Here is a 27,092-nt window from a genome sequence, read left to right as displayed (position 1 = left end):
CTAACCAAAACCCTCAAGTAACTCGAAACTCTCCTTCCCTCCGAAAAAGCCAACAGTAGAAACATTTCTAAGAAAACAACTCATGTTCCATATACAGAAATTTTGCCTGGGACCTAATAATAATTTAGAGTTGCTCTCTGAGTGTCATGTTTGTTTATACTCTTTTAAATTTTGTTCCACATAAATGTTTCCTCAGAATTGTTACAACATTAAGCATTTCCCCCCCTAACTCTTATTCAGGTTCACTTGGCTCTAGAACTCAACAGCAGAAACTCAGTATAATCACGTATGTGTCAAAGTACTAATTACATCTCACTTGATATGAGCTGGTAAAGCGCGTGGAATGAAACGATATTTAAGATAGTAGGTGCTTGGAAATTTATATCGTTGGTCCTTTGGTATTTAATTAGGAAAATTCTCAAAGATCCATTGTGGAAGTATTTCAGATTACTGAGAATTACCTGCTATGTGCAGTATCCTTATATCTGCATCAAGGTATAAAACAGGCCCTTTAATTTCTCTTTCAAAGTTTCCATGTAAACGTGGATTGCAGATAAAATTCAACTAGTTTCAAAAGAATAAAACTTGCAAATTTATTTTGAGATTAGCGGAAGTACAAGTTGGATTGAGAGCAATGCATCTAACAGCACAGATCTGTAATACCGCTATAATCCTTCTCTAAAAACGATAAAAAAAAGTACAATTCACATTCATACATTTTTCAGTCTGATGCGATATGGAACCCACATAAAAATTTTCGATAGAAAAATAAGCTAATTCTGTTTCATTATATCAGCAACAATGGCACGCAGTTTTGAATGATTTTTGTTTTTCTTATCAAATAGTCCTAAAAGCTTAATTTCCATTCAATATTTCACCTATAATTAATTTTAGTTGATTAAATGTGGCAAAATCTTGACCTTTATTCATCAGAAATTAATAACATGAACAAACAAACATACATTCTTCTTTATATGTATAGATTTTGTAAAACTTACAAATTTTTATTAAAAAACTCCATGATTTGAAAGCGAGCGGTAGCAACACTTCGAAATAAAGCATTTTTATCTCCAAAGCTCGAGACTGTTGCCACTCGGAAAAATGTGTGCGAAAATCAGCGCTTTCAGAGTTTCTAATTAGTATGTCAGCTGATTAAATTCGAAAGAAGATGGGACCAGTCGAAATGGCTTACCACGGATTTTTGGAATCGGGAATAATGTATTTAATGTTTGGCAATTCTATTTTTATTTCATTGTCAAACTTAGAAATTTTTTATTAATAATCTCTAGGATTTGATTGCGAGAGGGTTGCCACTCGGAAATATTAGGGCGAAAATTATCATTTTCCCAAGTTTTTAATTAATATCTCTGATTTTAGCTACTTCATTTTGGAAAAAAGTGGTGGTCGACCTTTGCAAGACCCAGAAAACAATTGTAGAAAGTTTGGTGAGAAACGCACAAATTTTCTTCTTTATATATATAGATGGTGTGAAAACAGAGTTGTTGTGTTATCCAGCTACATTGACCTATGAGCAGCCGTGCAATAATGATGCTGAACACTGGTACTTCGACCTGAGCTCGATTCTAGACAGACGGGCTGATTGCATCGGCGTTTTCATGATTTGTCTACTGTTTAAGGAATATACTAGCTAGTTTCCCTTAAAACTCCTTCCAAGAAGACATTTCCCCTTAGGCAGACAACCCATGCATGCTTTGTCGTAATCAAATAATATACATATTATGTTACACAAATCATTTTGCCAGTGGGTATATTTTTGTCTTAAAGATATAAATTGAACGAATAGAAAACCTCATTACTTGCAACCGTAATGTATAATCAATACATTGTAAATAAAGGTTTCTCTTCGACAGACTTTCTTCAACTACATATAATTAAGTAAATATTTATTTGCTTGTATAATACACTGCTGACAAAAAATTGACAAGAAATGCAATTTTGAACGTTAAATAAGTACTTGAATTTCATTGCCATTGCAGAAAGGAATACTGAAGTATCATACAATATTATCAACGCAACTGGATATTCTTCACAACTACACATCAACAGCATTCAGGGCAGAGATACTTTCTTGATTTGAAAAGATGTGTCAAATAATGTTGCATCTTGAAATTTTCCAAAACAGATAAATACGTCATCTTGAAAGACCCAAATAGAATAAAAGTATTATTTTAAAGCTGAGAAATGTAAACTTAAAGTACATGGGCATTTGGCGTTAAAAACTGTAAACGGCGAATCACTTTTCAAATTGTTCCCACCCAATATTATCGCCCTATATTATATTTAAAGAAATTAAATAGTGAAGAATCTGCATAAATGTATGTATATTCCTCGCACTGTAAAATAGCGTAACCTAAAGCCATTGAAATTTGGAATAACGTAATCTTCCATAGAATATGGGCATGTGGAAGCCCTAGTTTGAATTTGAAATTTGTTTTATTATCAATTTCTTGTTCAGAAACACTTCAACGTGTTATTGACCAAAACACTAAACGATTTGAAGCAAGTAGTGGCAACACTGTGCGAAAGAAAAACATTTTTATCTCCAGGGCACGAGACTCTGTATCGGAATTTCTAAAGATATACTCATTTAAAAATTATTTTGTGATATTGCTGTTGAACTGAGTTTCATGGTTTGAATACAAAGAACATGATATTTAAAAAATAAGGAAAACGTTAAAAAAGTAATTTAACGCAATTAAATTTTTAATTAATTTAAAATCTGAAACCTTTGAATTTTTTTTCTTACTGCTTTTAACCTTTTTTCCACTTTTCACTTCACCATATTTCTTCATTCGCCTCATATACTGGTGATTATTTTATTGTCGGCACACATATGCAGTTTCCAGTGACATAATAATTGTTACTAACGCTGAATACTGTAATTTTTTTATTTCATTTTACGTAATATTGACTTTCATAGACTAATATGGTCTTTCGTTGTGTTTTGCATCGGAACGCATATATATTATACGAATCACAGCCAACTTATAAGGAGATTTTGAAGTATAGAAGATATTCCTCGTTGAAATCGTCTCTGTTAAAGACAAGTCTGAAAATGCGAATGTCGTCCGTTTTCAGACATACAAAGATAAATTTTGAAACATTTTAGAAAATTATCGAACAGTTTTGAATCGAGCATGAATAGTTATTCCTATAAGTTATTGTACAAAACTAAGCGGAGAGATTCCAGATGAACGTTGAAATAACCAAAGAAATAGTAGAGCAGGTATTAGTGCAATCGCGATGCGCATGTGAAGGGTCACAGAAATATGGCTCCACACTTAACCATTGCGGTCGCAGTTCAAAGCTGGCTTTCAGCATAATAAACCTCATACAAATGGCAACCACTTCAATCGAAATGAACATTAATTCATTATTTTCTCAAACTTCGAAAGTAACTCAAATTTTATGGGGTCTAATCATTGCCGCTGAATTTATTATAATGTTTTATGTATAAAATGTCAAACAAGTCAGCAAATTAACTCGATGTTGTTGCCATTACTTTAATGTAGGGTTCTTCAACCCGTAGCCCGCTGAAGGTGTTTTAGTGGCCCCACATTTGAATTTGAAGAAACATTGAAGAATTTTTGATTTCAAGAAAACTTGCCTTGTCAGCTTTTTCTCGTAAAAAAAAATCCCTCCTATTCTTGATATTTAAAACATTTTATTGACATGCCTCATATTATTTGAGGTAAAATTTTCTGAAAATGACGAATTTTAGGCAGTTTGCCTTATTTGCAACGGCAGTGTATCTGTGATGAAGGAATACAACATTAAGAGATATGATACTAAGCACAGTGAGACACATTCTGCACTGGAAGGTCATTTTCGAAGTGATAAGGTGAGTGAATTAAAATCAAAACTAAATTTTCAGCAGTCTTTCTTCACCACAGCGAATAAAGAATATGAAAATAGTGTTCGTGTTAGTTACGTAATAGCAGAAAAATTGCTAAGGGTGGAAAACCATTTTCTTATGGAGAATTTCAAAAGAATGTCTTCAGAGTGCAGTTGATGTACTTTGGCTTTCGAGTCATATCGAATATTAGCTTGTCTGGTGTGACAGTAGCCAAGCGCATATAGGATCTCGCAAGAGATATATTCAGAAAATTAAAATGTAAATGCAAAAAATTTGAGTCTTATTCTGTAGCGATAGATGAATCGACAGATGCAACAATTTAGATATTGCACAAGTAACCATTTTTATTCGTTGCGTTGATAGAGACTTCACAATAGTAGAGGAATAAGCCAGAGTTGTTGCACTTAAAAGTACAATACGAGGAATGGATTTATATTCCAGTCTGACACAAACTTTGGATAAATGTAATGTTGACTTCGGTAATATATCTGCTATAACCACGGATGGTGCTACATCTATGACTGGAGACAAAATGAAATTAAGAACATTACTCATATCTCATATGAAGGCTAGTGGAAATAATACTATGATGATTTTCCACTGCATCATTCTTCAAGAAAATTTGTGCAAGAAGTTATTCTCAAACTTTGAACAATGTGATGAGTGTTGTTGTAAAAGTGGTTAATTTCATTCGGTCTAGAGGACTTAATCACAGGTAATTTGAACAGTTCTTGATTGATTTGGAAGCTGAATATGGTGATGTTGTGTATTATGTGGAAGTACCTTGGTTGAGGCCACTCTTGTTTGATCTTGTCCACTCTTGAAGAAAGATGCTTCAGCGTCTGTTTTGTTTGAAGAGCGAAATTCAACAATTCATGGAATCTAAAGGAAACTCTATTCACGAGTTCAGTGATGAGATATGGTTGAGAGACTTTGCATTTCTTGCAGACATTGCAGGTCATCTCAATGATATGAACTACCGCTTACAGGGAAAAGATCTACCTATATTAATTTAGAAGTCAAACAACGAAAATCAGCGTTATATTTTCAAATATCGCAGGACTAGTTTCGATGGTTTTACCGAACCATCATATTCAGCTGCAAAAGAGCAAATGAACGAGATAAGATATAATGAAAACATAAGACAAGAAAAGCCAGGACAAGAAACAAGCTACTGGCGCCATCTGTTGAAGAAACCAGAACTAAAACATAATTTCTTTAAAGGCTGAAGGCAAGTGGATTGGAATCAGGGTCATTAACTAGAACAGAAAGATTTTTTTAATGTGAAATGCCTCTAGAAAATCCAGTTCACCAATGGAAGATGCTTTTTGAATAATTTTGGCAGCAGAAACATTTAAATTGTGATTTTCATACCAACAATGTTGGGCAACAGAAGACTTCTGTGTTTCCTTCTTCCTAACATATGCCTCATGTTCTTTAACGCGAAATTTTAAGGCTCTCTTAGTTTGGGCGATGTAATTTAAACCAAACTGGCAAGGAATCCTATAAATACCCCAGGAATTCATATCCGGAATGGGATCCTTGAGTAAAGAACTCGGAATTTTATTGATCGGAGAATAAATGACCCGAAAGTCAATTTTCTGCAAAATACGTGCAACCTTATAGCCAATTGATGGAAAGAAGGGAATGGCAACGGAATTTTTATAATCTCCTAAAACAAGAGTGGGCTTTTTTGTGTGTTGAGATGAGAAGTTTTTAACTGCTTCATTAATAATGTTAGGTGAAAAGCCCCTGTCAATAGCTATCGCTTTTAAATAATTTAGTTCTTCATCAAAGGATAGTTTGGAGGAGCAAACTTGAAGAGCCCGGAAAACATAGGAATAAAATGAAGCTAACTTTTGTTTAGTCGGATGACATGATTTGAAGTGAGGTGGAAGGCTTCAGTAAACCGTAGTACTGAAGATGGATGTGTTTTGCGTGACTAGAGTGTCGAGAAACGGAAGAGATTTTCAAGTCTCAAGTTCAAAAGTGAATTGAATAGCAGGATCAATGGAATTCATTGTTGAAAGAACTTTATTTAAATCATCTTTATTACCTTCAAACAGGGTAAAAGTATCGTCTACTATATTTGTTCGACGTTTTATTGCGTCTTAATTAAAAGATCTACTTGTTCATAATCTTTGTTATATTGTAAAAAGCTTTTAATACAAAATTAATCCTCTGGGAAAGTCAATAGTTAAATAAGAATCCCACTCACTTTTCTAAAATTGGTGGAGTGTGCAAAGAACTCTACAGCGTGGAATACAAATAATTATGTACAATGCATTTCAAATTTCAATTCAAAAGCAGATTTTGTGATTTTCGTAAAAATGAAATTAGATTGTTCTCCTTACCATTTTCAGTAGACGTTGCAAGTGTTTCACCTGAACTTCAATTAGAATTTATAGATTTAGAGTGTGACTGCAGTAAAACACAAGTTTCTTGAAAATCCTACACTAATTAATTTTTATTCGAAGTACGTGACCGAAGACAAGTATCCAGGGAATTCGTAAACATACACACTTCTTGTCTTCTTTCTTTGGCAGTACCTACATATGTGAACAGCTCTGTAGTAAAATTAAAATCCTAAAATCGAAAACAAGAACACGGCTGACAAACAGACATTTGGAGGAAACTCAGCAAGACAGATTAAACCGGATATTGAAGCTCTAATCAAGCAAAAACAACGTCAAATTTTACTTTAAAACTAAAGTATCTACCATATCCCGCCAGTAATGTAATTTGTTTTCTTTTTTTATTGTAAATGCATTTTGTAACATCGTTCCGTACAATCATCTTTACGCTTTTTTTTTCATAGTTAAAAAAAAGTTCCAAAACGTTTTAATTCAATTTCCATTTGATGTTTTGGTTCCAAAAAGTCATATATATATATATATATATGCAAATCTGTAACACTATATCTTTGGCTAGAATGAGTTATAGTCTTACAAAACAAAGCTCCCTTTTTTATAAATTTTCAGACTACACTATTTTTTTGTCAGACACGTGGCCCGCGGATCTTTATGAATTTATCCATGTGGCTCTCAGGCGTGAAACGTTGAAAACCCCTACTTTAATGGAAACATGAAATAATACAAAATTTTAATTTCTTAAATAAATGTTTGATTTTTCTTATCAGATATCGTAAGTGACAGGCAGTGGCGGCTTGCCATATGGATCAGGCAAATGACTGATTTGCAAGTTCATCATTAGATGTGGGAATTAAAGCAAATATGTGGAAATATATTAGTAATTAATTTATCTAGCTTAATGAGCTGCATGAGGTCTTCAGGTGGAGAGGTAAAGTGTGATATTCTTTGGGGAGGAAATCCCATCAGTCATGAAGTTCGTAATTTCTTGATCCAGAGGGTTGTTAGCTGGAAAAACGTTTGGCTTGAACTGATTTTTGAGAGAGTTGGCAAAAAGCTCTGCTTTTTCTTAATCAGTGCAAGCAGTATTCTTGTTTCTGGCAAATATTTTAAAATTTAATGGGGACAGCTAAAGGTTTTTCTTTGAAAGGAAATATAAGCAGTATTGATATTTGAAATCACTTTCAAACTTCTATACAGTTAAATGTTTGATATAAACACTCTATTCACTTCTCAACCCGTAGTAAACATGTTTCAGTCAAAGAAAAATAATCTGCAAAATTATTTTAATTGTAGATATTGGAAAAAGTAATTCTTCCATAAAACAAAAAATATTTTAGATTCCCATTTTTAATGACTTTACATGGAAAAGAACATTACCATCTTATAAAAGCATGTCATATATCAGTATAATATAAAAATTCACTTTCCTAGAAGGACATAAAATCTGCAAAAATTTCCAATGCTGTTATTTTATTTATTTTAGATATCATAGACCAAGAAGAAATTGCAGCATCTCAGATGCTCATTTAAATCGTCAAATCGTTTTTCCTAGAGAACTACAGTAGTCCCTGAATACAGTTGCAATACATTTTGCAACTGTATTAAAAAAAAATGGCACTCAAAAGTCAAATTTAGCATCATGTAAAACAAAAAAGTCTGTTTTTAGCATGCAAAAATTCCACAAAAATTCATAAATTCAATTCAACTCAATAGAAAAAGACTTTCATAAAGGATTTAAGAAAAATGTCTTATTTATGCAGTTAGGAAGCATCTTGTGTCAAATCATAGTCCTTTCTCAGCACAAGGGACAAAATTAATTTAATAACAAAGGAATTCTGGAATGCTTGTTGCTAGTTTATGAAAGATTCCCTATTAACGCAATTTGAAATTAACCAGGCCTTTTCTAAAAAGAGTTTGTTATTGAGAAAAGATGGAAAAATTACTATTCCAAACGTTTAGCTTATAAAAGAAAGCTGTTCATGAAAAGTACAAAAAGAAAAAGTTAAAATAAAGTATTAATTTTACCCAGGTCGCTCCTTGGAGGCACATTTTGTGTCTCAGTCCCAACTCGAGGGGACATCGGTGGTGTCTCCTCTGGATCCTCACATCACCTCCTACGCCACCAGGTTTTGAAACGACAGGGAGTCTAACATCCTGCCTGGCCTAAATTACACAGTATTATATTATAATTCGTTTAAACCGAAGAATTTGTAAAGAATACTGTTCAGCAATTGTAAAAACTACAATATGAATTATAATAACATTAATACATACTCTTTTCTTACAGAAATACTCAATGGATCAAGAAAATAGTTAGCATCATAGAAATTAGAGATGAATTTATTAGCCCAAATGGGCCAATAGTCTTGAAATGCAATTTTTATGTTATTTTACTTTAACACATTTACTAGCCTATGGCCATTCGAAAAAATACAAGATAATTATGTTTTAAAGTTATTTGGTCTCCTACTGATGAATAAACTAAGACATTAAGAAACAGATTAATAATATTAATAACAAAGCAATAGATTAATTTTTTTAACTTTTGAATATAATTCAGTTAAATAAAAATTCACAATATAGCTAATTTAAAACATTTAATTCATGCAGAATTATTTATAATATATATTTTCTCCCTTTTTAGGTATAACCATTGTTCCCATGTTAGTCTAAACGCATATTCATCTAGCTGCTAGCACAGACTCTTCATCTAGTAATGCTACCGAATGCCAAAGATTCGTGTTACAATCTCGAAGCATAGGTCACTTCCATAACGTTCAATGAATGGTTTCTAAACATATTTGTCCCAGATGTCAAAAATTATTTAAGTAAAAAGGGATTGCCTTTTAAGACTCTTCTTTTAATTGAAAATGCGACTATTCATCTTCAAGATTTACAACACAAAAAATAGAAATTGTCTTTTTACCCAAAAAATACAACTTCCTTATTACAGCCATTGAATCAAGTAATAATTCCGACTTTTATGACATTGTATATCAAACAAACCTTTGGGTATATTTGAGAAAAAATGGAGAATGATGAATCTCTTACACTTATGGATGGCTTGGAAGAAATTTACAATCTTAGATTGTGTTGGACTGTCATATACTCAGATTAAACAATCAATGCTCAACACATGCTAGAAAGCAATATGGCTGGATGCTGCTAAAGATGAGAATGATAGATTTCCATTAGAGTATGAATATTCTCAGATCACTAAATTGGCCCAAACTATAGGAGGAGAAGGTTTTTGAGGATTTAGCTCAAGCACATATTGAAGAAAAAATGGTTGACGAAGAACTAAATGAGGATGAGTTAACATGATTCCCGAAACAAATAAACATGACGAAGACCAATTCGTACCAGCTGCATTCACAGCTAGAGTCATCAGCGTAGGACTTGAATTGGGAAGAAAATTAGGTATCATTTTTTGCAATATGACGCAAATGTTGAACGAGCTCTTCGATTCCAATAGCAGCTTAGTAAGAGTTTAAATCAATATGAGGATGTTTACAAAGATTTAGGGGAAAAAATGATAGTATTTGTTTATAAAGCATAATTTTAAGTTTTAATATTTTGGCAACATTGATAGTAAATTGTAAAATGAATAAGTTAAAAATGTATCTGGAAGACGGAGAGTTTCATTATAACTTTCAGAACATTAATGTTGTTTAGGCTTAACAAAATCGCCAATTTCTCTAAGAGAAAAATTAGACTTGTATTATAATTAGTGAATATAAATCAGAAAATACGGCATATAATATGATAAATTTGAGTCATACAGAAAAATTAAGTGATGATAATTATTTTATTTGGGCCAACAGAATTGAAAGTGAATTAAAAAGTTTAAAAATATGGAGAAGTATGATAGAAGCTGATGAACCACCAAAACCATATAAAAAGGATGATGTTAATTTCGAAAATGAAATAAAAACTTGGGAAATATGGGATGATAATAACGCGATAGCAAGAAATATAATGAATCAAACTATGACAGCTCCACAAGCGTTAAAACATGCGAATGAAAAGAACGCAAAGAAGTTATGGGAAAAAATCAAAAATGAAATGGCGGCAAGAACAGACATTTCATTCATTTGGTGTATTTAATTATGGCAAAGCACACTAGGGCTATCTGCCTAAGAGGAGGGATGCCTTCGTGGAGAACTTTCTAAGGGAAACTGGCTCGTATACATGTTACACATGGGGAAAACCACGAAAACGCCCATGCAGCCAGCCCGTTCGCGGGATTCGAACCTCGGACCGAACTACCAGTGTTCAGCGACTTTACTGCTCGGCTGCTGGTGGGCCCACAGCAAGAACAGAAGATATTCAAATCAAATGTAGAATAGAATTAGTTCAACTGAAAATGACTCAAAATGAATCAGTAGATGATTATATGAATAGAGCTGTAATTCTAAAGTAAAAGTATTCAAGTTGGAGATGAAATAAGAGATAAAGAATTAATTTACTTCATACTAGAAGGACTTAGAAAGGAATTTGATGTTAAAATTATTAAAAGCAATAAAGAGAAAGATCTAGCTTCAATTAGACAAGCTTTAAAAGAAACAGAAGGAAAAAATAAACAAAGAGGAAAAGAAATAGAAGTAAGTTCTAAGGCAAAAGAAAACTGGATAAAATCGAAATATGAAAGAAGATGCTTTAATTGTGGAAAATTAGGACAATTAATAAAAGAATGTCGAAATAATAATAATATTATAAAATGCTTTTGCTGTGGAAAATTCGGCCACAAATCAACTGAATGTAAAATGAAAACTAAACAAGAACACCGACAGCAGAGAAATGTAACAAATAAAACTTATAGAATGTCAAGGAAAGAGAATATGAATCAGCTACATGCTTATTTGAAGTACCTAAGAAAATAGAAAGCACATATCTTAATCAAGATAGAAATGATGGAAAGAATAAAATAAATGAACAACAGAATAGAAAAATTAAATGGATTATTGATTCAGGAGCCACATCTCACATGGCAACTAATAAAGAAATATTTACTCATTTTAAAGATGAAGAACGACAAATAATGACGGCTGAAAAAGGGGCCATGATCAAATAGAGTTGTATTGGTAACATTAAAATGCAAACTGATAGAAATAAGAACTGATAGAAAATGTTCTGCAAGTACCGAATTTAAGGGAAAATCTGCTGTCAGTATCAAAAATTGTAGATCATGATTTAAAAGTAATTTTTATCAAGAATAAAGCAGAAGTGATCATAAACAGGGAAACATTCTATATATAGCTAACAGAAATGGAAATAAATTTGAAGTTGAAGGAAATATTGTTGAAGAAGCTAAAATTAGTTATGTTAATGATGTACTATGGCATCAGAGACTAGGTCATATAAATTATCAAAGGCTGATAGAAATGAAAAAACACTCATCGGTCATTGGGTTAGAAAATGTAAAAATTTCTGAAAACAATTGTCAACCTTATACATTAGGTAAAATAACACAAACATCTTATAAAAGTGTGAAATTTAAGCAATCTGAAGATATTTTAGAATTATGGCACATAGATTTAGTTGGACCAATTAAGAAATCAATAGATGGAAGCTGTTATTTTTTAACAGTGGTAGATGATTACAGTAATTTCATATTTGTGATAACAATTGAGAAGAAGAGTGAAACTTGAGAAGCTCTAATCAAACTTATCATTCAAGTAGAAAGACATACAGGAAACAAACTAAAAAGAATTCGTAGTGATAATGGTAGTGAGTTTTTAGCTAAAAATATAAGTTTTTTTTTTTTTTTTTTTTTTGAAAAAATGGGAATTAAACATGAACTTACAACGCCTTATACTCTGGAAAGTAACGAAAAAGCTGAAGGTTTTAATCGTACTATAATTGAATCTGCTAGAACTATGTTAATTGATGCAGAATTACCGATAAAATTTTGGTCTGAAAGCGTTAAGGTAGCTGTACATGTGAATAACAGGAGTCACAAAAATGATAAAAGGTTTACACCACATGAACTATATAAAGAACGCAAGCCTAACATTACTTATCTTACAAGATTTGGATGTGAAGCATATGTTCATATAAGACGAGAGAAACATAGAAAGATGGATCTAAAAGCTAAAAAAGGAATTATGATAGGCTATAGCATGAAGAGAAAAGCATACAAAATTTATAGCCCTGAACTAAATAAAATTCAAGAAGTGAGGGATGTAAAATTTGATGAACAGAAACATAGATCACCTTTACTAAAAGAAAATTATTTAAAATTCGATAAAAATAAAATATTAGAAGAACTTATTATTTTTTATAAGGAACAAACTAATGGAAATGTAAATAATTCAGAAATAACTGACAGATACTATAGAGAAGATAATACAACAGATGAAGAAGCTGAGAAAATTTTGCCATCCAACAGTGATGATGAACACGATGATAACAATTCATTGGAAAAGCCAACCGAGTATCCACAAATAAATGAAAAACCTGGAAATGATAGTCATGGAAATTCTGTACAGAAAAGACCAGCACGAACTATGAAGCCCCCAGAAAAATTAAAAGATTCGTGAGAAAAAGTCGGGAGAAATATATTGTAAATCGGATTGGCGGGAGAGCGGTCGAAAATCGGGAGTCTCCCGCCTAAATCGGGAGAGTTGGCAACTCTACATTTCACAAGTGATTTCAATATACACATTCCAAAATTTTCCAAAAAGTTAATGTGCATTGGATGTACACGTATTATGGTGTGTATTTTATAAACTATTTGTTATTCTTACTTATTCATTGCATTAAACAACAGTCTGTTTCTTATTCTATCTTACTGACACACACAGTTATACTTTATATTAGATAATTTTTATTTTTTGCCATTTACTGTTATGTTTAATGTTTATCAAAAGAAGCTTTAATGATATGCATGGACTGGTTAACAGACAAAAGCCCACAAAAAAAAGGCCTACTATGATAATTGACCATGCGACAAATACCCACAGCGATGAAAGCGCACATTGATAAAAGTCCACACAGATATAAGCACACGCCGATAAAAGGGGCTTATTTTTTTATTACTAAATCGTGTATTTATAATTTTAATTATAATAAATGGAGTACTCAAATCTGAATTTCAATGCTTCAAATATATGTCTAGTTTGTATTTTATCATTTCTTTATTTGTTTAATTTATTACATTGAAAGCAAACTTTATACTCTCTGATTAAGTGATTAGCTATAACGTTTGGATGATAAATCTGAAATTGCATTTTATTATTTATTTACTTATTTAACTTTGGTATGAGTATGTGAAAATGAAAAATATCATTGCGGAGTTTCTCACATGCCATTTTTAAGGTAATATGACTGAGATTAAATATAATTATGTTTCATTATTAAAACCATTAACTTTTTAATTAAAAACACTTGAATTTTATTTTTAGTCCAAAGGGATTTGAATCCCGAAGGACTATTAGTTTCGTTTTGGCATTTTGCGTCGGACTCATAAACGTCGGTTCACTTTTCAAACTGTTGCCACAAAATGTTAGAGTCCTGCATTATATTTGAAGAAATTAAATAATGAAAAATCTGCATAAATGTATGTATATTTCTCGTATTGTGATAAAACAATGGTACATAGAGTCATCGAATTTTGAATAACGTAATCCTCCAACGAATATGAGCATGTGGAAGACCAAATTTGAAATTTGAAATTTGTTTTATGATCGATTTCCTATTTTTTAAAACTTTGACGAATTTTTGATTAACAAACTCAAGGATTTCAAAGCGAGCAATGGCAACGTTGTGCAGAAAAAACATTTTTATCTCCAGCGCGTGAGTCTCTGTATCGGAAATTCTAAAGATATGCTCGTTTTAAAACTACGAGTATTTTGCGATATTGCTGTTGCACTGGATCTTATGGTTTAAGTGCGAGGAACATGATATTTGATAAAGAAAGGTAACACACAAAATGTTAAAAAAACTTGGCTAAGAGATACTTTATTCTTTACTTTAGACTGAGCTTATTATCAAAGTTTAAACATATTTCTCACTGAAAGCTTTTTTGAATGTAACAATTATAATTTGGTGATTTTCTAGAAATAGTTTCTTTTCGACTTCAGAATAAATTAAAATTGTCAGCTGACACCCTGTCAAAAAAATGAATTCCAAATGTAACCTCTTAATCTTTAAACTACAGCAATTCGGAATAGTGTTTTTAATTTTTATTTTATTTATTTATTTATTTTGGGTGGGGATGGAACAACTCTCAGAAGTCAGCATATCTACAAATTTAAGTAAAATCATCTCAAACTGTAGTAATAAATATGTAACATTTCATTAGAGATTGGGAAGATTATAAAGAACTATGCATATAATAACATCTAATAAAATTTTGTAACTACATAAATATATATTTATAGAGTCATCAAAGTTCATCGCTTTTAGATTCTAAGTATACATATTATATAAATTCATCATTCATTAATAGTATTATATATAGTAATAGAAAAATAGTATTAATGTTTCAAATTGTAATTTTTTAATAATTTCTCTTGCATTTGCTGTATATTTGTTCAAGATTTATGGATATCAGTTACATAACATGAAAAATACACAGAAACCAGCTAATCTTATATTACAGCTGATTGTGAAGGAACAATTACAGTGCTCTTAATTACAGTTATAGTGCTTTTAAATCTCCCTACGGTAAATAGCTGTTTTCTAGACATTAGATTAAATTAATTCCATTATCCATTAGAAAATAATTACAGTGAATTATATCTATTGACGACATTTCTAAGAGGTCACCTTTTGAAAGAAACCTGTATTTTTTGTGAACATAAACAAACATTGCCAGTGAATATCACATTTCTAAGATCACCATATCTACAACCAAAATCCTTTAAAACCATGAACGGTTGCGTTATAGAGGGCTCGCTATATTTTTAATAAAACATGTACATCTTCGTTATACACTTGCTACATTTTGATTTTCTGTCAAAGCACAGGAACAGGCGTTCTATTTTTATTTAGAAGTATGTGAAATTGAAAAAAAAGACACTATATGACAAAAATGGAATTACATTCAAACACACACCTCTTGAACATGTCTGAAATTCATTATTCTGCTCAGAATAAATTTATCTAAAGAAAATGTTTAATAAATATTAGAACACAAAGGCTAACTTAGGTCAAAGTAGTAAGGGTCAGTTCGTTTGAATAATATCTTTTCTTAATCATAATGTGACTTTTCGAACATCGAATGAAATGGGAAAGACAGAATAAGTGCGAATGGCAGCAGACGAACGACACTATTTCAAACTCGGCATGAAAAGAGAACGGACGAAATGACACTAAGCCAAGGGAAGGCATGCCTTCGTGGAGGACATTTTAAAGGAAACTCGCTCGTACACATGTTACGCAAGGGGAAAACCACGAAAGTGCCCATGCTGTCAGCCTTTCCATCGGAATTTAAACCCCGGACCGAGCTACCAGTGTTCAGCGTTTTTTAGCATGGAGGTAGGAAAGGGAGGAGGGGCCATTCCGCGGTAGAAGTGAAGCACTGCTTTGAAGCTTGGGTCACCAGACGGGGTGTTCTTTGTTTACATTCAGAAGCTCGCTTGACAAGATTCTGATAGTATTTCGACACACGACAGTTCCATAGAAATCGAAAAAGGGACACTTTCGCATGAAAGAAACATTCATAGTGTGATGGATAATAGCAATTTGTATAGTTTACTGACATTTACGCAAAAATCGCATCTTGGTTATTTTTCGATAACTAACAATAGCGATTTTGATCATGAATTTGTTTTATAAAATTCTAAGCTGTTGCACTACAAAAATATAGATTTTAAGAAAATTGCTAAAAGAGATCTGCCAAAATTTATTTTCTAGAAGATTTGAAAAGTTTGAAACTTGATGGCTAAATGTAAATATAAAATTATGTATGTTAAAATATTTGTAATTAGGCACATAGGTCAGATTAAGTTTTTATTAAATAGAGTAACGCATGCAAGGGCTATCTGCCTAAAGAGATAGATGCCATCGTGGAGGAATTTTGAAGAAAAACTGACCTTTGAGTGGGTATTAAAAATAATACTTATAACTTTCATTCAAATTATATTCATATATATTTTTTATGTAAAACTTTCGGGTGTATGCTAAATTAGTGTAAATTACTTTACACGAAAAATATAGTGAATGCACAGAAATTAAAGATTTGCACATGCCGGAAATGATAAATAGGAAATATGTATGGGTATTTATGCACGTGCTTGCAAAAAGCATATATCTGCCTTTGACAAAATACTTAAATATTCATTAAATTATTTATAAATGTATTTGAAATGAAGAATTTATTCACTTATAAACAACTGTGAAAGTACTGTGAAGAAATCTAATGATTAAATGTATCTAATTTATAATGATTATAAATGTTATCTAAATATATAATAACTTTAATATTGAATTGTAAACATAAATTGAAATCCTGTTGACAAATACGTTATAAAATTATTTAAGCAAGAATTGTTCGTATTGGAAAGCAATCTGCTAAAAGGTATTGTAAAGCAAATGCTATGAGATGTGCACTTAAGAACGTAATAAAGAGTTTTGGAATATGTATTGTTGAAATGAAGGGTAAAAAAAAAAAAAAAAAATCTGATAAGTATAATTAAAAGAATTATTCCCTTTTCGCTAATTCCTAATAATTCTCTAATTTAAAATGAACCGAATAGAGCATTAATTATAAATTGACTTACATTTTTCGATTTAAAAGAAGCCAAAAAACCATGTCATATTTAAGAAAGAATTTTAGGAAGAAGCTCTATAAATAGAAAAGAAATAATGCATAATTTTAATATTAATAATACAATAAACTTTGATCTTAATTTTTGTACCTTAACCGAATAAAATCGAATTACCTTAATTTTTTTTCCTAATGTAATTAACGAAAACTTGTGAAAATATTTCATTCAAATTAAACCGTCCTGTGAAAAGTATAGCATTTAATTCAGTTCAGAATGAAATGCTGTTTAAAAATATGTTGTTTTCACATACTTAGGACTCTGAAGTGTTGTAGAAAAAGAAAATATATACATTTATATGTATATTTGCGACGTAATTACAAAATATTTACACCAGAACGCGTCAAATCCCATAGAACTCAATGGTAAATGACCCAATTTTTTGGTCACCACGTAGGGATCGCCGGTGCTTCAGAGCAGGGTACGGAGAAACTTGTTTAGGGCGACTCCATCTTACTTCCTACCTCCATGTTTTTTACCGCTTAGCCGCTGTTGAGCCTTGTGCCTACATGAAAAGCTTGAGAATTGGATGACTGACGCTTGCTTAATGTACAGCTTTTACTCCATTATTTATTAATTTTTATTTGTCTAACTAATTATTTATTTTTTCTGATATTTGAACTTTTTCAAAGGAACAATGTCTAGAAAGTTTTGCGAATCCAAAATAAATGATTAAGTCTTAGATGAGATACGTTCTACCAATCAAAAAATTTTTTTTCACGTTTAGAATGTAACATATGTAAGTTGTTATGCATACTGCTTATCTCAACTATTCTTATCTCAAAAAATGCTCAATTTTTTTTTCTCTTTTGAAATCAATAGAAATTTTTTTTATGAAACTAACCCCAGTAAAACATAGAATTTTATGTTTGAATGTTAGCTTCAAGAATGGAGCTAACAAACAAGTTATAATCCTTCACAGGAGCATGCAAACTGTCAATGACCTTCTGTAAGATTGCTGGTGACTTCTCACTAGTCAAAAGAGTCCGCCAAGCGGTAAAGTCGTGGAACACTGGAAGTTCAGTCAGAGTTTCCAATCCCGCAGACGGGCTGACTGCATGGGCCTTTTCGTAGTTTTCCCCATGTGTAATTTGTACATGAGCCAGTATCTCTTAGAAAGACTTCCACGAAGGCATCCCTCTACTCAGGCAGATAGCCCTCGAGGCTTTGCTGTGCTCACATACACTAAACCAAACCAAACTCACTAATCAACTTGATGTTCAGTAACAATAGAATAAGGTTAAAGGTTGAAACCTTTTATTCAAGAGTACACCTTGTGCTTAACATATAGACTACTGCTTGTGATGTTATGTTACGTAGAAGTAAAGGAGCCACCTAATATTTACCTGAAGTAAGTACACATTAGCTCTAAACACAAACTAGAAAAACAACAACATTCCGGCGTCTTCGAGTCACAATGAAATTGTGACTCCAGCCAACACCGCAAGTTCTGCACCGTCGGGCGTTAAATTAAAATGCATTACATTACATGATATATATAGCGATACATAGTTGTACATGTATATGTTTTATGGCATTATTTATTGTAATGGTACAGGCATCATCTTTCAGGACATTGCATATTGCAGTAGATAAAGGCATGATGTAGATGATGTTCTTTTAGGGCGTGTTTGCAAACATGATCTGTTTACATGAGTGTTTGCTATCAAAATTAAGTTAGCTATAAAATTGTTTACAAAGCTTACTTCATTCTGCATATTTATGCTTACTGCTTACATTTAAATATTGTTGTACAGATGTGCTGATACTTTAGCTACTCAGTATTGACGAATGAGTTGCTAAAGTTTCAGCACAACCATACAACAATACTTAAATTGTTGTGTTGATATTTTAACAACTCAATCGACAAAATATTGAGTTGCTAAAGCATCAGCACAACCAATAAACCTAAATTTTCAAGGTAATAAATAGAGAATTTCAAGATTAGCCTAACAGGCCTTTTCAGAAAATTAACTTACTGGTGCACTTAATGCAACGGCTAAACCCTGACAGCAAAAGTTGACATAGCCAATTCTCGCAATTCCTTTCAATCGCAAAAGCTTCGCCATAAATACTCTTCACTCATTTGCATTCTAAACATGTTTACTTACTAACTTATTTACATCCGGGTGAGGAAGCGGAAAGTAGAATTGACAGTACAGGCTGAAATAATACATAACAGGATAGTATTTTCTCCCTCCTTCCAGCATGCCTTCGCGGTGTAATGGTTAGCACACTCGGCGCGTATTCGAGAGGTTCAAGTTAAGAGTCCAGGCAAGCACATTGCTAAATTTTCATATCTCCTGCATGATGCCTGAACTAAAAAAAAGGTGGTGGATGATGATTCTTCTCCACCAAGATTTGACGACTGGGTCCCCTAATACCCAGTGGCCTTTAAAAGGGGGAGTAAATAAGGTATTTTCTCCCTCCTTCTAGAATGCCTTCATGGTGTAACGGTTAGTACAATTGGCTCGTATTCGAAAGATCCAGGCTCGAGTCTCGAAGAGGGCATTGCTTATTTTTCCTTTCTCCCGCATATATATATATATATATATATATAATAATTTATTTCCTAAACAGTATTGATTAATTGATTATATTATCTCCTAAGTTTAATTAAAGTAGAATTATTTTAAAAGCGTGCATCCATACTGGTAAGTTATATTTTGAAAGATGTTTTGAAGTAATTTGAAAGCAAAATGTTAATAATGTTTTAACGGGGACTGGAGTTAAATCATCATGAAGAATAAAATTTCAATTGTAAAAGGAAAAATTAAAACATGTAATCATTGTCATTGATCGGAAATTAGTTGACTTTTCAAGGGGAACAAACCAACTCCCGTTCAATGAACAATAATTGATAAAAATACGTAAATACGAAAGTGTTTCGTCTTTACTCGAGTTATAAGTTAAAGGCAAACCGGCAATTCTAGTCAGGCCAAATATTTCCGCGAATAGAAGGAATTATGAACCAATGCTGATATTCAAAGAACTTATTCTTATGAAGCATTTTAGTCAATTCAATTTGGAGTAAAAATCAATTACTGTAGAGAAATCCTATTTAACTCGAGTAATCGTCCCCGACACTTTCATGTTTATGCATTTGAGTACCATATTATTTGTAGAAATTAAACATTGGAAATTGTCATTATGAAATCGAATTCAAAGTAAAGTTGAAATAAACATAGAAGATTATAAAAAAAGATAAATAATGCAAAATTTGTAAAAACAAATCAAAGACAATATAAAAATAATATAAAAAATAATATAGAAAATAATATATAATAAGAACAGTGAATGTACAGGAAGATATAAAGGCCAGAAAAGGTATTAAGTAACTTACATTCTTTCTAGTGGGGGAGTTGGCAAAGTGTTCTCTTCGTGTCTGACTCAGAAGTGTAGGGTGTCCGAAAATTCTTAACGGCAGTAGGGGCTTTGAATAATATCAGTCGGTAAAACTTGAAGCAATTTATGGTAGTGGGTGGGACTTGGAATTCTTGAGGGATGTATTTTGTGGAGTTCTTATCTGAGAGACACCATCTGTTAAGATTTTTTTGAAAATACTAGTGAATGGAAATTAATTAATTTCTGGCTAATTGTCGTGTCGCAATGATTAAGAATTTAAGAAAGGAAAAAAGCATTTTCACTGTCCAAGAGCTAATAGACAGTTACTTAATACCTTTTCTGGCCTTTATATCTTCATGTGCATTCACTGATCTTATTTATATTATTTTCTATATTATTTTTTTATATTATTTTTATATTGTCTTTGATTTGTTTTTACAAATTTTGCATTATTTATCTTTTTTTATAATCTTCTATGTTTATTTCAACTTTACTTTGAATTCGATTTCATAATGACAATTTCCAATGTTTAATTTCTACAAATAATATAGTACTCAAATGCATAAACATCAAAGTGTCGGGGACGATTACTCGAGTTAAATAGGATTTCTCTACAGTAATTGATTTTTACTCCAAATTGAATTGACTAAAATGCTTCATAAGAATAAGTTCTTTGAATATCAGCATTGGTTCATAATTCCTTCTATTCGCGGAAATATTTGGCCTGACTAGAATTGCCGGTTTGGCTTTAACTTATAACTCGAGTAAAGACGAAACGGTTACAGCCGAAAACATCGCGGCAAAAACATCGCGGACGAAAACATCGCGGAGAAAACAACGCAAGGCGAAAACATCGCAGTTCTAAAACATCGTGGTACAAAACATCGTCGTCGAAAATAAAGCGGTTCAAAAACTTCGCAGTTTAAAAATATCGCCGTCGAAAATATCGTGGTAAAAAATAAAGTATCTATTAATCATCGCATGACGATAACATCGCAGACATGCTTTTTTCAGGCTTTAATAACTGTAAATGGATATTCCCATAATGATTTGTGAGCGCAAGTGATGTAAGGAAGGATAATTTTTACTTTCACATTTTTTTATTAACTAATAAATTTTTGCTGAAAAAATAAGCAGGAAACTTAAGCATAGAAAATTAAATGCAACTTAATAGATTATACTTTTTATGAAAAATTACCTGTAAAATCTTTATTAAAAATAATTTATTATGGTCTTTGTTAGTTAACTGTGTCGATTTAAAATTCTATTAAGTGCTATAAGTTGCATTAATTTTCTATGCTTAAGTTTCCTTTTTATTTTCTCAGCAAAAATGTATTAATAAAAAATATGAAAGTAAAAATTATCCTTCTTACCCTCTTGCGCTCACGAATCATTATGGGAATATCCATTTACAGTTATTAAAGCATGTCTGAAAAAAGCATGTCTGCGATGTTATCGTCATGCGATGATTTGTAGATACTTTATTTTTTATCACGATATTTTCGACGACTATGTTTTTAAATTGCGAAGTTTTTGAACCGCTTTATTTTCGACGACGATATTTTGTACCACGATGTTTTAGAACTGCGATGTTTTTCTCTTTGCGATGTGTTCTCCCACGATGTTTTGTAGCACGACGTTTTCGCCTTGCGTTGTTTTCTCCGCGACGTTTTCCTCCGCGATGTTTTTGCCGCGATGTTGTCGGCGGACACCAGACGAAACACTTTCGTATTTACGTATTTTTATCAATTATTGTTCATTGAACGGGAGTTGGTTTGATTCCCTTGAAAAGTCAACTAATTTTCGATCAATGACAATGATTACATGTTTTAATTTTCCTTTTACAATTGAAATTTTATTCTTCGTGATGATTTAACTCCAGTCCCCGTTAAAACATTATTAACATTTTGCTTTCAAATTACTTCAAAACATCTTTCAAAATATAACTTACCAGTATTAACCAGTAACTTACCAGTTATAACTTACCAGTTTTTAGAATTAAAATAAGCAGTGTGGCCAGTATTCCCTTTCACCTCCCTTTGTCACACTGATACAAAGGCACTTCCATTTCTTGCGTAAATATAAAAACAAAGATACACATACATGTATATGTATGTGTATCTTTGTATACCTATATACAGTATAGATTCACACTTTTAAAATAATTCTACTTTAATTAAACTCGGGAGATAATATAATCAATTAATCAATACTGTTTAGGAAATAAATTATTATTAACTAACTTTGCAGCAATTGCGCAAGTAATAATAACTTGTATTCGCACTAAATGGATTTAAGATCATACAACATTATATATATATATATATAAAACCTAATGACTCTACAGTAAGAACTAAAGATTCGTATAAAATTCTATATAGAGTATAAAATTCTAAATTTAAATCAAGTTGGCTCAGTCTAGACCAGTGATTCTCACCAGCTTTTTCCCCATATACCCTTTCCACCATTGCTAAATGATCATTCAACCTCTCCTTCCCAAAACTTGAAAAGTAGATATGTGTTTGTTTAAATACGGATTATTTTTTAAGTAAATTAAACAAGTATCAAACATGTTGGTAAATACCAAAATTTGAATAAATGTTCTTTTTTGTATTCATAAACTAAATCTAAATACTTAATACGTAAAGAAAAGGTGGACTAAATTACTCTCTGAAACTTTGAAATTCCCCTTAGGGCTATTCCTCCTGATTGAGGACCCATAGTCTAGCCAGAATTCGTTTTTAATAGTGACTAAATATACAGATAATTTAATTTGTCCCACTTTTCTTATACTAACTTTTGTCACAGAAACTTCGGATTACGTGCATGTTTTTTGAAAATAAAAGACACAAATTAAAAAAAAAAATATATGTTTAAAATTTGATGTTGAATTCAAAAACAGTTATTTGGTAGCCAGACCTAATAAACCTAAGAGATCAAATTTGAAGTACACCTTACTTGTTCTTACTAACTTCTGCTTAATGAATTAGAATTATTCTTAGAAAAGAACCTTAAAAACTGGTGAAACATTTCATGCTAGAAAACAAGATATTAGAAACTTTGAACTCATTCAATAGAAGAAAAAAGTTATTCAAAACGTAACTCCATAACAAAACATTTTTTTTCTACTTGATCGTCAACACATGAGGCTTTTAAGAAATACCTCCTACAAGATATGTGGCCACTATTTCTGTGCTGTCAGAATATGAAATTCGTATAAGGAAATCAATGCACTTCGAGGAGAAGAAAATGACCTTAATTTGATAGTTTTTCTACCTAATAAATTTTTACATGTTATGAGTTTCTTTTTCTTAATCTAGGCGAAATAATATTCAACACATAATAACAGCATAAAACCCACAAAAGAAGTGTTCCAGTGAATTTTCAGTTTCTAAATGCTGTTTAAATTTGCTTCAATCAAAGTTTTTGTATATAAATAATTACGGTAAATTGAAATGAACTGTTTTTTAAGCGTTTACAGTTAATCGAGTAATATAATATTTTTATTGAAATAAAAATTATTTTTAATGTGCAAGATTACTTTTCTTACAACGCTGGGCTCATGGTTCTTAAATCCTCTTGTTGCTAAGTTCAGAAACCTGTGTTATTAAAATTATTCGAATAGTTTAACTTTTATTACGGTTTCATATTTTTCATTTTAACTTTCACATGGTTGCGTTTTCAACCATATGAAAGTTAAAATGAAAAATATTACTTGTACGTAAATTTTAATATATGTAATAATTTAATGTTTTTAGAAATAGTTCAGTAGTTTTACTTTTAAACAATGGCTTTGATATAACAAGCATGTTTAATTAGTTCATCAAAAAGTTGTTAGAGACACTATCAAATCAGGAACTAGCATATTTTTCCACTCTGCAGTTTTACTGCAAGAACAGTGAATTATCCCTTTAAAAATGGTTAAAAAATATTTAATTCCTTTCATTTTCCAATTATTGAAATTTTTAAAATAATTGAAATTCTAACTAAATCCTTAGACAAAAGGTTATTCAAGAACTATACTAAAGAAATGTAAGAAAGGGGTTAACTTCAGTTACAAGCGGAATTTCAGATAATGTTATTTTCTAGTAGGTAACTAACAAAAAACATTTAAAATCCTCTTTAATTGTTCTCCTGCCACACCCTCCCTTCTGAGGCCTTCTTTGGCGCCCCAGGTTCCATAGGGAATAAAGCAATTAAGCAAGGCTCTCCTCTCTTTAACTGCTTTTTCACACAGCTGGGGGCAAAAGAAAAGGAAGGCAATGGTTTCCTGCCTGAATAGCCAGCGGCCAGTTAGAAAACTACATGACAAAAGCCCACAAGACGAATGCCCACTTAAAACCAGCACACATTTTCAGGAAATCCAAAATAACTATGACTTCCTGAAAAATTTTACGAGTAATTATTATGATTAAAAAAATTAAATTTCAAGTGGGAATGAAATTAATTTATGTAAAATCCAAGTTGTCAAAATTTAACTGGATTATTTGAAACCATGCTTTTTATACACCATTAAAACGGTGTTTGCGCTTAATCATAATAGAATACTGTACTTTTATTTTTTTTTCGTTAAAATGAAAGTTCGGCTTTAATTCTCCATATTAAATTCATATAATGCAAAATTTTCTGTAGTGTTAAATTATTCATAAATTATTCTCTGTATATGATGAAAATTTACATACATATTATACTCCTTATAATTTTGTAGAATTAAAATAAGCTGTGTGGCCAGTATTCCCTTTCACCTCCCTTTGTCACACTTATACAAAGGCACTTCCATTTCTTGCGTAAATATAAAAACAAAGATACATACATGTATATGTTTTTAATTATATTATTTTGATTGACTCTCTGTACTATATATATATATACGAATTTAATTCAGCCGGAGACGAAAATGAAATGTGTTCCGCTACTTAAATTTATTGTTCAATTATTTCTTATTCATTTATTTTTTATTTTATCTCTATTCATGACGTATATATCGGTGTGGGTTTTTGTTAGTGTGGACTTTTATCAGCGTGCCCTTCTATCTATGTGGGCTTTTATCTGTGTGGGCTTTCATCAATGTGCGCTTTCATCGGTGTGGGTATTAGTCGCGTGGGCAATTATCCCAGTGGGGTCATTTTTGTGGGCTTTTGTCGTGTGCACTTTCGTCCTTTTGTCTGGTCACCGCATGGACTTTATGTATTTCCTTCACAATGCATTTTGCTGTGAAATGACAAACATTGTACAGTTAATAATTAAAAATAAAAGTATGTTTTGACTAACAAAACTAAAGAAAGGAATATTTATACATGATTAATAAAAATTAATTATTCATGTAATATTATATCTAGAGTAAGGTACCATCCTTATACTCATTATTGGAATTGTCGTATATTGATACTTTGATACCCCCCTTACTTTGTTTAAAAATTTGAAATTAGATTCCATTTACTCAAAAACCAGTATTATATTTATTTGTTCCATCTGCTTAGTTACACTTAAGTGATTAAAGTTCTAGTCATTGTACAAGGCATATATAATAAATATGTTTTTCTCCTATCTAAAATATCTATTTGTAAAATATCTTTTGAAGTAAATCTTTTAATTATAATAATGATTAATCTTTTATGTGGTAAGATTATGTAAATTATGTATGGATATTAGATTAAAGTGACTGAAATTTAAAAATTTCAATGGGAAAGTGGTGTTTACTTGGAATATTCCCATGATTCTCGAGTTACCTGGAGTCTTGTTAGACAACAATGCTGCATAAATGTACTAGACCGTTTGGCAGATGAAGCTACTATGTATTTTTCTGCATTGCATGGAAAATAGAGGTGTGTTCTTATACCTGTTACCCATCATCTGGCTCGTAAGTATGAATAAAATATTAAGATACTTATTTATTGATCTATTATTTATTGAAAAATATTTTTATGATATAAATCCAGATGTATTGCATAGTTACAAGAACTATCTATTAGTTTTCATGTTAGTTCTAAGCTTTATTGTAAATTTTATTTTTTTACTTTGAAAAAGAATAATTGTGATGAAATATTATATTCTGGACGATTATATATCTCTAAACCACAGAATTTCTAGCAGCAATTTGCCATCAGTGTCAACATTAAAAAATCATTATACTGAATAATTCACCTTATAGCTGTAAACTGCTAATATTTTGATACAATTGGACATATTATTTTAGGATATGTCTCTTAATCTTCTCTTAACTCGTTCCATACTCAAATCATCCCCTTAGAAGCTAAGATTGAGAATACTCGTCTCCTCAAGCAACAATTGGATGCTGTACGAGTCGCATCGGACATGGACCAGCATACACCTCTTACGGCAAAAGCAAACTGTGATACATTGAAAGTACTGGAGCCCCTTAAGGGTAAGTGTGTTTTTAAATATCTCAGTATGCTAAAAAAACCCTTAGATAGCCTTGCTAATGCTTTTAATGATAATTTTAAGTTAAATATAAAAAGAAAACAACATGAAATCTCGGATAATTCAAACGCTAATTCTAACCACGAGGATGGTAAGCCCATAAGGCATACATACGTATAGTATATTTTTCAGTTGCAATACCTTATTACCACTGAGAATTTTTTGCGATTCCCAGGACGCCATAATACAGTCAAAAAGTCATTAACTCAGACACCCATAATCCGGAATGATCTATAATCCGGACCTCAAAGCTACAAACTTTCTGCGCATGCGTCGCGTTTACGT

General features: G+C 31.5%; 2 protein-coding genes across 11 annotated transcripts in view; one reads left to right on the top strand and one right to left on the bottom strand.

The window, feature by feature from the left end:
* LOC118202263 (uncharacterized) overlaps window positions 1-27,092 on the bottom strand; it is a 280,122-nt gene that overhangs the window by 212,151 nt on the left and 40,879 nt on the right. For 6 of the 7 annotated variants that reach the window (XR_015040950.1, XR_015040951.1, XR_015040948.1 and 3 more), the window contains one exon: window positions 8,275-8,412. The exons of the other annotated variant lie outside the window; for it this stretch is intronic. The gene's annotated coding sequence lies outside the window, so the exon portion shown is untranslated. The remainder of the gene's footprint in view (window positions 1-8,274; window positions 8,413-27,092) is intronic. 7 annotated transcript variants of the gene reach the window in all.
* LOC146997257 (uncharacterized) overlaps window positions 13,991-27,092 on the top strand; it is an 81,057-nt gene continuing 67,955 nt past the window's right edge. The window contains exons 1-2 of one of the 4 annotated variants that reach the window (XM_085816287.1): window positions 13,991-14,170; window positions 26,617-26,751. The gene's annotated coding sequence lies outside the window, so the exon portion shown is untranslated. Of the gene's footprint in view, window positions 14,171-26,562; window positions 26,752-27,092 lie in introns of all 4 variants that reach the window. The other 3 variants (XM_085816286.1, XR_015040945.1, XR_015040944.1) reach the window with 3 other exon arrangements.

The sequence above is a fragment of the Stegodyphus dumicola genome, chromosome 5 (assembly GCF_044657685.1).
Source record: "Stegodyphus dumicola isolate Sdum_Otavi_A_Nest chromosome 5, ASM4465768v1".
NCBI classification, from domain to species: Eukaryota; Metazoa; Arthropoda; class Arachnida; order Araneae; family Eresidae; genus Stegodyphus; species Stegodyphus dumicola.
This window is presented reverse-complemented; position numbering and strand designations above follow the sequence as displayed.